This window comes from Oryza sativa, chromosome 7, assembly GCF_034140825.1.
Source record: "Oryza sativa Japonica Group chromosome 7, ASM3414082v1".
NCBI classification, from domain to species: Eukaryota; Viridiplantae; Streptophyta; class Magnoliopsida; order Poales; family Poaceae; genus Oryza; species Oryza sativa.
In genome coordinates this window covers 8,712,372-8,724,391 of record NC_089041.1, presented here as the reverse complement: position 1 = coordinate 8,724,391, position 12,020 = coordinate 8,712,372, and the positions used below count along the sequence as shown (strand labels likewise).

At 46.9% G+C, this 12,020-nt stretch overlaps 1 non-coding gene across 1 annotated transcript; it reads right to left on the bottom strand.

Moving 5' to 3' along the window:
* Positions 1–9,857: 9,857 nt before the first annotated feature.
* Positions 9,858–9,964, bottom strand: LOC112939757 (small nucleolar RNA R71). The gene has a single exon (XR_003243627.1). It is a non-coding gene; the product is annotated as a small nucleolar RNA R71 (small nucleolar RNA).
* Positions 9,965–12,020: the final 2,056 nt, after the last annotated feature.

The window sequence follows — 12,020 nt, the reverse complement described above, 5'->3', positions numbered from 1 at the left end:
TACACCTTCTCCGCAGCTGGGTTCCAATTTGGAGACTCCGATCCAGGTCGACTCCGAGACAGAGGGGACCGACACCGAGCCAGAGATCGAGCCAGACATCACTGATCCTTCAGAGGATGAGGCTCCTGTTCCCTGTATCACCTTCCTCGGAGGCCCTCGCACCCTCAGCACTGCTCGCAAGAGCACACGACCCCCGGGCAAGAGGCCCAAGCCAGATCCAGAGGCCACTACCTCTGAGCCGTGGGGACTCCGGTTTGCGCGAGCCAGCGACCACCCTCTACCTGCCCCGGGATCCTGCGGATGGCTGGAGGACTAGACTGACGGACTCCTTGCAGCTTCGATCTCGTATCAGATGGTTTTTGGATAGTATGCGAGACACCCTCTTCCCTTACCTAGATTGACGAGTAGTTTGATGATTGGTTTGATGTATCGTTTGGATGAACCTTATTTGGACTGCGTATGTATGCAGTCGATTGCATCATGATTTATGTACTGTTTGTGAAACTCTGTGAGGTTATTTATGGTATCTATTGTTGTTGTATTATAAATGAGTTTATTCCACCATGCTTGCGAAACAAAGTTCATATCAACACAACCCCCCTTAATGGGATAAAGCCATAGGAGCTAGTTAGAAAATTAGGATGCTTACTCCATCAACCTACACAGATGGCAAGCCGACGTCGTGCAACAACCAGCAATGACGAAACTCAGACACCCGACTTAAACGCTCTGGCCGGAATTATGGCCACCCAAACTCAACTTCTGCAAGCTATCGCGAGCAACCAAGGCAACCGCGGAGGGTCAAGCTTTGGAGAGTTCATGAGGACCAAGCCGCCCACGTTCGCTACGGCCGATGAGCCCATGGAAGCAGAAGACTGGCTACGCATCATAGAAAAGAAACTGACTCTAGTCAGGGTACGCGAAGCCGACAAGGTGATCTTCGCAGTGAACCAGCTGGAAGGACCCGCTGGTGATTGGTGGGATACCTACAAGGGGGCCCGAGAAGACGGTGCTGGAGAACCCACCTGGGAGGAGTTCACTGCAGCGTTTCGCGAGAATTTCGTACCTGCTGCAGTGATGCGCATGAAGAAGAACGAGTTTAGAAGACTGCGGCAAGGGAATACAACAGTGCAGGAGTATCTAAACAAGTTCACTCAGTTGGCTCGCTACGCAATTGGAGACCTGGCAGATGAAGAAGAAAAGATCGACAAGTTCATAGAAGGGCTGAATGATGAATTGCGTGGACCTATGATCGGGCAGGATCACGAGAGTTTCCAGAGCCTGATCAACAAGGTCGTCAGGCTAGAGAACGATCAAAGGACGGTGGAACACAACCGCAAGAGGAGGCTTGCTATGAGTCGCCCACCTCAGACAGTGCCTCAGCGACTTAAGGAAGCCACTCCGTCCGGATGGAAGCCCCCTGTCATGGTGACCAACCGTCCCGCTGCACTTAGCAACTTCAACAGGCCAGTTGCACTTCAGAACCGCACCCCTACGCCAACTTTGGCTGCCCCTGGAGCCAAGAAGAATGTGGACTGCTTCAACTGTGGGGAATACGGGCACTACGCTAACAACTGCCCTCATCCACGCAAAACCCCTGTCCGAACTGGCGCGAATGCAATGACTGTTCGCAGCACTACTACCCCTGCTGTCGGGCGAGGCCTATTCAAGACTCCGCAATCGAACAGGACCACCACTGGATTTGGGCGCGGACAAGTGAACCATGTCCGAGCTGAAGAGGCCCAGGAAGATCAGGGCGTACTAATGGGTATGTTCTCTATCAATTCCACCCCGGTTAAAGTTCTCTTCGATTCTGGTGCATCGCATTCATTTATATCTCTGAAGGCTAGTCAAAAGCACAACTTGACCCTCGTGGGACTTAGAAAGCCTATGATAGTACACTCACCTGGGGGCGAGATAACTGTGAGTCATGCTTGCATAGACGTACCAATTCGCCTTAGGGATGTGGTATTTCCCTCCAATCTTATGGTGCTAATACCCCAAACTCTTGATGTCATTCTGGGTATGGATTGGTTAGCAAAGCATAGAGGAGTAATTGACTGTAGACGTAGAGAGGTTACCCTGACCACACCCTGGGGATCGGATATGAGAGCAACCATGGATCAAGATCCTAGGCTAACCGAACGTGCTGGGGGTATATTTACCATGCTACCCCTAAAGGGAATGCCCGTAGTACAGCGATTTCCTGATGTGTTCCCAGAAGATTTACCTGGAATGCCACCAGATCGTGACATAGAGTTCATTATTGACCTGATACCCGGAACTGCCCCCATATCCAAGAGACCATATCGGATGCCGGTCAATGAGTTAGAAGAACTTAAAAAGCAAATCAAAGAGTTGCAAGAGAAGGGATTTGTACGCCCCAGTTCGTCACCTTGGGGAGCCCCAGTGTTGTTTGTTAAAAAGAAAGATGGTAGCATGAGAATGTGTGTAGACTACCGATCACTGAACGAAGTAACTATCAAAAACAAGTATCCACTACCACGGATTGATGACCTCTTCGACCAACTTAAGGGAGCTAAGGTGTTCTCAAAGATCGACCTTCGATCAGGATACCACCAACTGAAGATTAGGACCGAGGATATTCCCAAAACCGCGTTTTCAACACGCTATGGGTTGTATGAATTCACAGTAATGTCGTTTGGTCTAACCAATGCCCCGGCATACTTCATGAATCTTATGAACAAAGTATTCATGGATTACTTGGATAAGTTTGTGGTGGTATTCATCGATGACATTCTGATCTACTCCAAAGATGAGGAAGAACATGCGGAACACTTACGATTGGTTTTCCAGAAACTTCGGAAGCATAAGTTATATGCAAAATTCAGCAAGTGCGAGTTCTGGTTAAAAGAAGTCGCTTTTCTAGGCCACGTAATCTCGGCCGGTGGAGTAGCAGTGGATCCTGCTAAAGTGGAGGCTGTCACGGAATGGAAAGCACCCAAATCTGTGACTGAAATTCGGAGTTTTCTAGGCTTGGCTGGATACTACCGAAGGTTCATTGAAGGGTTCTCTAAGATAGCCCGACCAATGACACAACTACTCAAGAAGGAAAAGAAGTTTGTGTGGTCAGAACAGTGTCAGGAAAGCTTTGAGCAACTCAAGGAAAAGCTGACCTCAGCGCCTATTTTAGTTCTTCCCGACATCAGGAAAGACTTTGTTATATATTGTGATGCGTCGAGGCAAGGACTAGGAGGAGTACTGATGCAGGACGGAAAAGTTGTGGCCTATGCGTCGCGACAATTACGACCACATGAGGAAAACTACCCTACCCATGACCTAGAACTCGCAGCTGTGGTTCATGCGCTAAAGATTTGGAGACATTATCTGATTGGAAACCATTGTGATATCTACACTGACCACAAGAGTCTAAAGTATATCTTCACCCAGTCAGATCTCAACTTGAGGCAAAGGCGATGGTTAGAATTAATCAAGGACTATGATTTAGAGGTTCACTATCACCCAGGCAAAGCAAACGTTGTAGCCGATGCTCTGAGTCGTAAGAGCCATTGCAATCATCTGAGAATGGAAGGGATGGTCCCTAAGCTTAGGGAGGAAATAGCTCAGCTGAACCTACATATAGTACCCCGTGGACAGATAAACACCCTGGACATTCAACCTCTTCTGAGAACCCAAATAGAAGAAGTCCAGAAGGACAACAAGGAAGTCCGAGAGGTGAAGGAACGCTTAGCTGCAGGACGTGCAAAGGAATTTTCAACCGACGAAAAAGATGTTCTATGGTATAAAAAGAGAATTTACGTACCCGAACAGGGTGGACTGAGGGGATTAATTTTAAAGGAAGCTCACGAATCGGCATATTCATTGCACCCCGGAAGTACGAAGATGTACCAAGATCTGAAGGAAGGATACTAGTGGCCCAACATGAAGAGAGATGTGGCCGAATACGTAGCACTCTGCGACGTATGCCAGAAGGTGAAGGCTGAACACCAGAGGCCGGCAGGTTTGTTGCAACCTCTCAGGATTCCCGAATGGAAATGGGATGAGATAGGTATGGATTTTATTGTTGGATTGCCCAAAACCGCAACAGGATATGATTCCATTTGGGTGATCGTGGATCGACTCACCAAGACGGCGAGATTCATTCCCGTTAAGACAAACTATAGCAGTGCTAAGCTAGCCGAGTTGTACATGACCAGGATAGTGTGTCTTCATGGTATACCTAAGAGGATTATATCTGATCGAGGCACCCAGTTTACCTCACATTTCTGGGAGAAAGTCCATGAAGCCCTAGGGAGTTACCTCGCATTTAGCACGGCCTATCATCCACAGACAGATGGCCAGACAGAGAGAACCAACCAGATCCTGGAAGACATGCTGAGGGCTTGTGCTCTGGATTTTAGCAAGGATTGGGAGAGATGTTTGCCCTACGCCGAATTCTCCTACAACAACAGCTTTCAAGCAAGCCTAAAGATGTCACCCAATGAGGCATTGTTTGGTCGACGATGTCGTACCCCGCTAATGTGGTCCGAGACTGGGGAACGGGCGGTATTTGGACCTGACATTATTCAAGAAGCCGAAGAAAAGGTTCGTTTGATCCGTGACCGTCTGAAAGTAGCACAGTCACGACAAAAGAATTACGCCGACACTCGAAGAAGAGACCTGGAATTTAAGGAAGGAGATTACGTTTATCTAAAGGTTTCTCCGATGAGGGGAACAAAAAGGTTTAAGGTCAAAGGAAAACTGGCACCAAGATATGTGGGACCATTCCAGATCATTGCCAGGCGAGGAGAAGTTGCCTATCAGTTACAGTTGCCAGAGAATATCGCGGATGTACACCCAGTCTTCCATGTATCTCAGCTAAAGAAATGTTTACGAGTGCCAGAAGAGCAAGCTCCGCTGGAAGAAATTCACATCAGCAATGATCTCACATATCCAGAACACCCGATCCGGATATTGGATGAAGCCGAAAAGAGGACTAGGAGCAAAGTGTGGCGTATGTACAAGGTACAATGGAGCAATCACACTGAGGATGAAGCCACATGGGAAAGCGAAGAATTCTTGAGGACAGAGTACCCACATCTATTCGAAAACCGGTAAGAAATCTCGGGACGAGATTTATTTAAGGGGGGTAGGTTTGTAACATTCTGAAAATTCGACCAACAAAATCAAAGACTCCAAAAAAAAATTCTGATCTTCAAAAAAAAAACTTTTTAAATAAATTGCATCATGCCAATTTTATTCGAAGATTTTATTGGATTTTGATTTCGGATTTCATCGATCACAAATGGGAGGAAATTAACTAGGAATAAACCCTAAAAATCAAGTGGGCTAAATAAATAATTAAAATATAAATTAAAATAAAGATTAGGTGGGTTTGGAAATAAATAAAATGTTATCGCAACCATATTAACAACAATTAAATTTTAATACGATGGAATGAGAATTAACTTTAATTAAAAATTCAAATGAATTATATAAACAAAATATGAGTGATATTAAATTAGGTGAATCTTTAGTTAGAATAATATAAATATGGGGTAAAACTTCATTTATGCAAAAAATTAAGAATTTCGGAATCAAATTCATATGAGAAACACTCTAAAATCGGTTTATTGGAAAAGTGCACTGTTCATTGCCCGCCACGTGTTCGACCTGGTCCCCAGCCTTTCCCCTCCCCTGCCACGCGCGCCGCTCCGCCTCCCCTCTGCCGCGTCGCGTCGCCGTCCCATGTCGCGTCGCCGTCCCATCGCCGCCTGCCACCTCGCCACGCGCGCCCACGCACCCCGTCACCGCCCGTCGCGTCGCCGTCCCCTCCCGCGCCGAGCCGCTCCGAGCCCCGCGCCGCGCCGCCCGCTCGTCGCCATCGCCGCGCGCCGTCGCCCGTCGCGTCGCCGTCCCGTCACCGCTCGTCCGTCGCCGTCGCGTCTCGCGTCCCGCCGCGCGCCGAGCCCCGCGCCGCCCCGAGCCCCGCGCCGCCATCCCGTCACCGCAGCCGCGTCGCCGCCCCTCCCCCTCCTCTCTTTCCCCTCTTCTTCTTCCCCTCTTCCCCTCTTCCCTCTTCCCTCCTCCTCCTTCCCCCTTATCTCTCTCCCTTCCCCTATAAAAGCCTCACTATTCCCCCCCCTTCTCCCCGTCTCCACCACCCACTCCTCCACGCCGTCGCGCCGCCATCGTAGTGCCGCCGCACCGCCGCCGTCGTGCTGCCGCGCCGACCGTTTCCGTGCCCGCACCGCCGTTCTCGCGCCACCGTGCGTCGCCGTCGCTGCCGCCGTCATCGCCGCTGCCGCCGCCGGTGAGTCGCCCTCCGTTTCCCTCGAGTCCGCCGCCGCCACCGCTCGGGTGGGAAAAAGAGAGAGCCGAGAGAAAGAGAGGGAGAGCCGAGAAAGAGAAGGAGAGGAAGGGAGGAGGAAGCCAGGAGAGAAAAGAAAAGAAAGGGAGAGAAAGAAAAAGAAAAGAAAAGAGAGGAGAGGAAAAAGGGAAAGAAAAAGAGAAAGAAAAATTTAGGGGGAAATTTAAAATATTTGCAAATATTAGAATTTAATTGTAGGATTAATGAAAATATAGTTAGATAAACTCTTACTAATTAAATACCTAAAATACTAGCATTTAAATATAGGATTAATGAAAATATAATGGGATAAATTCCTATAGATTATAGATAACTTTTAGTACTCTCCATAAGAAATCAATTCGCGGTATTAATTTAGATGTAATTAATAATTAAACAAATGTATGAATTCTCGTAAATTATTGTGGATTATTTCTGGGTAATCTCTATAAATAATCGATCAACGGTAGCGATTCGGATTTAATTACTAGGGTGTTAACCGTGTATTATATTTAATCATAGACTAAATTAAGTCGTATAATATTATAAGATAATTTTAGGATTCCGCCCGACATTTAGCTCGCGATAAGAAATTTCTAACCTAATATATGGATATAATGCTAGGGTAGATTAAATTAAAAACATACGACAACAAAATATTGTAACCGCAAAATAATTTAAACCAAAATTGGGGTTTGCCATAGTTCGCGGATAGTAAAATTAATAAAAAGGAATTGACTTTCGCGTTCGACTTCCATTCGGATTTACTTGGATTTTTATTTGAATTCTAACCGAATTCAAATCAATTTTCGCACGTAACTATAGAGACCGAGGGAGCCGCGGATCCAGGTGAAGGCCAAGACCCGCAAGACCTCGAGCAAGGCAAGTCATCACTATTCCTTGAACATGTTGATCCCAATTGCGAAATTGTTTTGTTTATAAATAAAATTGCATGCAATTATGAACCTCCTACTTGTGATTATGCCATGCCTTGATTATTGTTCACCTTTAAATCTTTGTAACCATAGATACGTACGAGTCCCTAGTCAACTATGACACTTGCTTAGAAATGCTATTTTAGATTCATGCATACTCATATTTATCAAATGCTATATGCTTGGGCAATTACCTTTGGGAAGGTAATTGAGATGCGGCATGTGGAGACATGAGCGCCACATTGCCATGATATTGATGACATAATTTGTGAAAGGAAAATAAAGTAAAACAACTGTTTTCGACTGGGGCGGCTGGAGGACTTGGGTGGTGTCCGGAAAAGGCTAGTGCCGTCCCTGGTCAATTAAGGACCGAGCCATGAAGTTAAGCATGAAACGACCCCCGTACAACCGCACTTCTCGTATGGGTATAGACCTAGCGGAATAGATAGCTGAGCGGAGGCAGTATCCATGCATAGTGGTTTCTTGATGTGTGAGGTAGGGGCTCTACGGTGGGGCAGCCATTGGTAGAACCGCGAGGCGGGTGTCTACAGTGGTGTCGCCATCAGTAGGACTACCATGTGAGAATTTAAACATAATTACAACTTAATGCATGTGTGAGTCTTTCCTTCCCGGGTGCGCCAGAACTCCTCTCACTGCTAGAAACCGTGTACGCCTAGAGTGCATGAGGATTTAAGTTCATGGAGCGGGTACTGCCAATGCGAGGTTATCGAAAAGCTTTGCCGTGACGCGTCTCATGTGTTGGGACGAGGCTCATGAGTTGGGCAGTCGCGGAGTGCGGGTAAAGTGTACATCCACTGCAGTGTGAGTAAACCAAACCTATTCGAATAGCCGTGCTCGCGGTTATTGAGCACCGGGACATGTATTACACTTGGCTAGACTCTAAATTCTTAACTTGTGTGGGATGGGATATTGCATGATGAATTTTATGCTGTTGGAGCCACTTCCTGAGAGGCGGGAAGGTGGACGTCCTCAGAAAACCATGACGAATCAATGGCGGGAAGCTATCCTTGGGATCACAATGGATGGTGGACAGAACCGTCGTTGTTTAAATACAAACTCTGGTACTAAAAATTTGATCAGTCAATGCTAGGTCTTAGGCTTGTGAAAAGAATTACAAAACTTGCTTTGCGCAAAAGAACTATGGCCATCCTTTGAACTCCCCCTTTCATATGCATTGTTGCTGTGGTGGCTTGCTGAGTACGGTTGGTACTCATCCTTGCAAATATAAAATTTATCAGAAGTGGGAGATGAAGCCTCGGAGGATCCCTATGCCTATTATCAGGAAGGAGATGAAGACGATGGCGTCCAGTAGGTCTTAGCACGGTCGTTGCCTGTGGCAATGGCATGCCGCTGCCTGAATTCCGCTGCCTTATCTATTTCTGCTTTTGGATGTATTCCGGACCTCTCGGTCCGATGATTTAAGGCTATGCCTGCGGGCCTATGATGTAATAATTCGTATTAAACACTCGTGTATGTGCACTTGATATTCCAGCTATGAATTCGTGTGTACCAAACTACTTGATCCAGGGAAATGGTACTGTTTACACGATTGATTCCTGTTATAAAAACGGGGGTCCACAATTGGTTAACTAGAATGTATGTATACTATGTATATTAGAAGTATAGGAATATATTTTCTTTATCTTTTCTTTCCACTTAGCCTAAATAATATATTATGAGAATGAGTAATAATGCTTGTGTGTCATCCCTGCTTAGAATATGATTATCACAAGTAATATATAAATTATTAGTCAATGTTCTCTCTACATGATCTTCCCACGGGTTAAAATAAATACGATACCCTTGGAATACTCTCGGGTGAAATGCTACAATGGTATATCCGTGCGCTTGCGGATAAACTTTGTAACCATAATATACCAGAAGTATTTCTGTGCCATTGCTGGTAATTATATTTCTAGTAATGTCATTAAGAAATATCAACAAGCATTTCTAGCGCCGTTGTCGGGGAAGATTCATAATAGAGATTACTTGAACTAATACTTTATATTTACCTCTGTATAATCATTTTTCTTTGCAGGCTAACCTTAGTTGTTTTCACTTTTGTTGTGAAAATAGGGTAGTGCATGACTGGTTTCAACTTGCCGGAAAACTTCAAAGAAAATCCAGAAGCTTTCTTCCAGAGCGTCACGCCGCGAGTCGCTGCTCCGCAAAAAACTCTACCGACAGAGAAACTAGCCGTACTAGCCCCACAGACCTTCAAGATTGTGGCTAACAAGGCTCTCCGCGAGTTTGCTGCTCCCTCTGCTGACAACGTGGCCATTGGGCCGCAGGTCAACATAGGGGACGTGGATTTCGACTTGAAGTCCAGCCTCATCACGATGGCGCAGGCTAGCCCGTTCAGTGGCAAGCCTAATGAGGATGCCAATGCTCATCTGCAATAGTTCTTGGAGATCTGTAGCACGTACACCATCAAGGGCGTCAGTCCCGATGTCGTCAGGATACAACTGTTTCCGTTCTCCCTTCTTGGGAGAGTGAAGCAGTGGTTCTATGCCAACCGTGCTGCTATCAATACCTGGGATAAGTGCTCGACGGCATTCCTCTCGAAATTCTTCCTGATGGGCAAAACCAATGCCCTTCGTGGACGGATTTCTAGTTTCCAACAGACAAGAGATGAGTCCATTCCTGAAGCATGGGAACGTCTTCGGCAATACGTGGCCGCCTGTCCTCATCATGGGATGGATGACTGGCTGATTCTGCAGAACTTTTAGAATAGACTCAACCAGATGTCCCGCGATCACCTCGACGCAGCAGCTAGAGGAGCTTTCTTCTCTAAAACGGTTCAAGGAGCCGTTAATTTAATAGAGAAGATGGTCTCCAACATGGGTTGGAGCGAGGAACGACTCCAGACCCGTCAGCGAGGCATGCACACCATCAAGGAGACGGAGTTACTTGCTGCCAAGCTAGACCTCCTCATGAAGAGGTTGGACGAGCACGAGAAACGGCCACAAGGCATCGTCAAGGCCTTGGACTCACACGTTACGTGTGAGGTCTGCGGCAACACGGGTCATTCTGGGAATGACTGCCCGGAAACCCGTGAGGAGGCGATGTACATGGGCAACAACAACGGGTATCATCCACAAGGAGGTCAAGGGTGGAACCACGCCCATATTAACAAGGAGGTAACAACAACGGTAATTTTTCTAACCAGCCCTCCTTGAATGATCTTGTTTTTGCGCAAGCTAAAACCACTGATGCATTAAGCAAAAAGCTTGCGGCCAATGACAAGGTCCTAGAAAACATAAATGTCAAATTAGATGGCTTTGCTTCCGCTTTTCAAAATCAACTGAGCTTTAACAAAATGATAGAAACCCAGCTAGCTCAGTTGGCATCCTTAGTCCCTGCAAATGAAACTGGGAGGATTCCAGGGCAACCCGACTCCTTCATTGAAAATGTCAAGGCGATCACGACGAGGGGAGGTAAGTCCACTCGTGATCCGCCGTATCCTAACCCTGCAGGAACGAGTGGGATATCAAAAGAAGCGCCATCTAATGACTCAGCTGACAAGGAAGTTCAGCCAGAAAGGACAGTGCCGCAGGAGTACTGTGACACACGTTTGCTACCATTTCCCCAACGGAGCAAGAAACCGTCAGTGGACGAGCGATTCACTCGTTTTGTTGAAGTAATCCAGAAGATCCACATCAACGTGCCGTTGTTTGACGCCATGCAAGTGCCAACATACGCCCGTTATCTCAAAGACATACTCAGCAACAAGAGACCGCTCCCGACAATGGAGGTGGTCAAACTGACGGAACAATGCAGCAACCTGATACTCCACAAGCTCCCAGAGAAGTAGAAAGATCCGGAGTGTCCTACGATCACCTGCTCGATCGGGGCACAACAATTCGACCAGGCCTTGTGCGACCTTGGAATCAGTGTCAGCGTCATGCCAAAACACGTCTTCGACAAGCTTAACTTCACGTATTGACACCAACACCAATGCGCCTTCAGCTGGCTGATTCGTCAATCCGTTACCCGGCAGGGATAGTGGAGGATGTTCCAGTGAAGATACGGGATTTCTTCATCCCGGTTGACTTCATTGTGCTGGACATGGACACAGGGAAGGAGACGCCACTCATCCTGGGGCGTCCATTCCTTAGCACTGCATAAGCCAACATTGACGTTGGAACGGGGAGTATCGGTTTCCACATCAATGGCAAGGAAGAAAAGTTTGAGTTTTAACCGAGGACGGAGCAATGCTCCATGGTCAGAATCAAGTACGGGCCGAACCCACAGAATATTTGAGTGGTCGAAGTAGAGCCACCCAAAACGGATAGCCTGGTGAAATCCATGCAGAATTTTCTGGAGATGGAAACAACGATGCCCAGGAACCGTTATTGGAAGACGACAGTAAAACCACCCATACCGGCCAAGAAGCTAGAGCAGCCGGCTCAGAAGAAGCCGCCGTCCGCACCAAAACCAAAGAAGGTGTGGAGGGAGAAGCCAAAGACGCCCGCTCCATCACCACCGGAGACAGGTGGAAAATCCGCGAACTAAATCGGAACGAGGTACAGTCTTGCACGTCGGACTTTAAATGACGCGACCTTCACCAACAGGAAAATTGGTATGTATCCGCATATTTGCTTTCAATAATTTGAATTTTTTGCATTATCACATGTTTGAATTTCAAAATTGCATTCAGGATTTTTGAATTTTGAGGAAAATTTTCAAATGAATTTTTTAAGAGCAAACCAAAATAAAATTTGCAACGAAAATTTGCTGTGCCACGACCACAC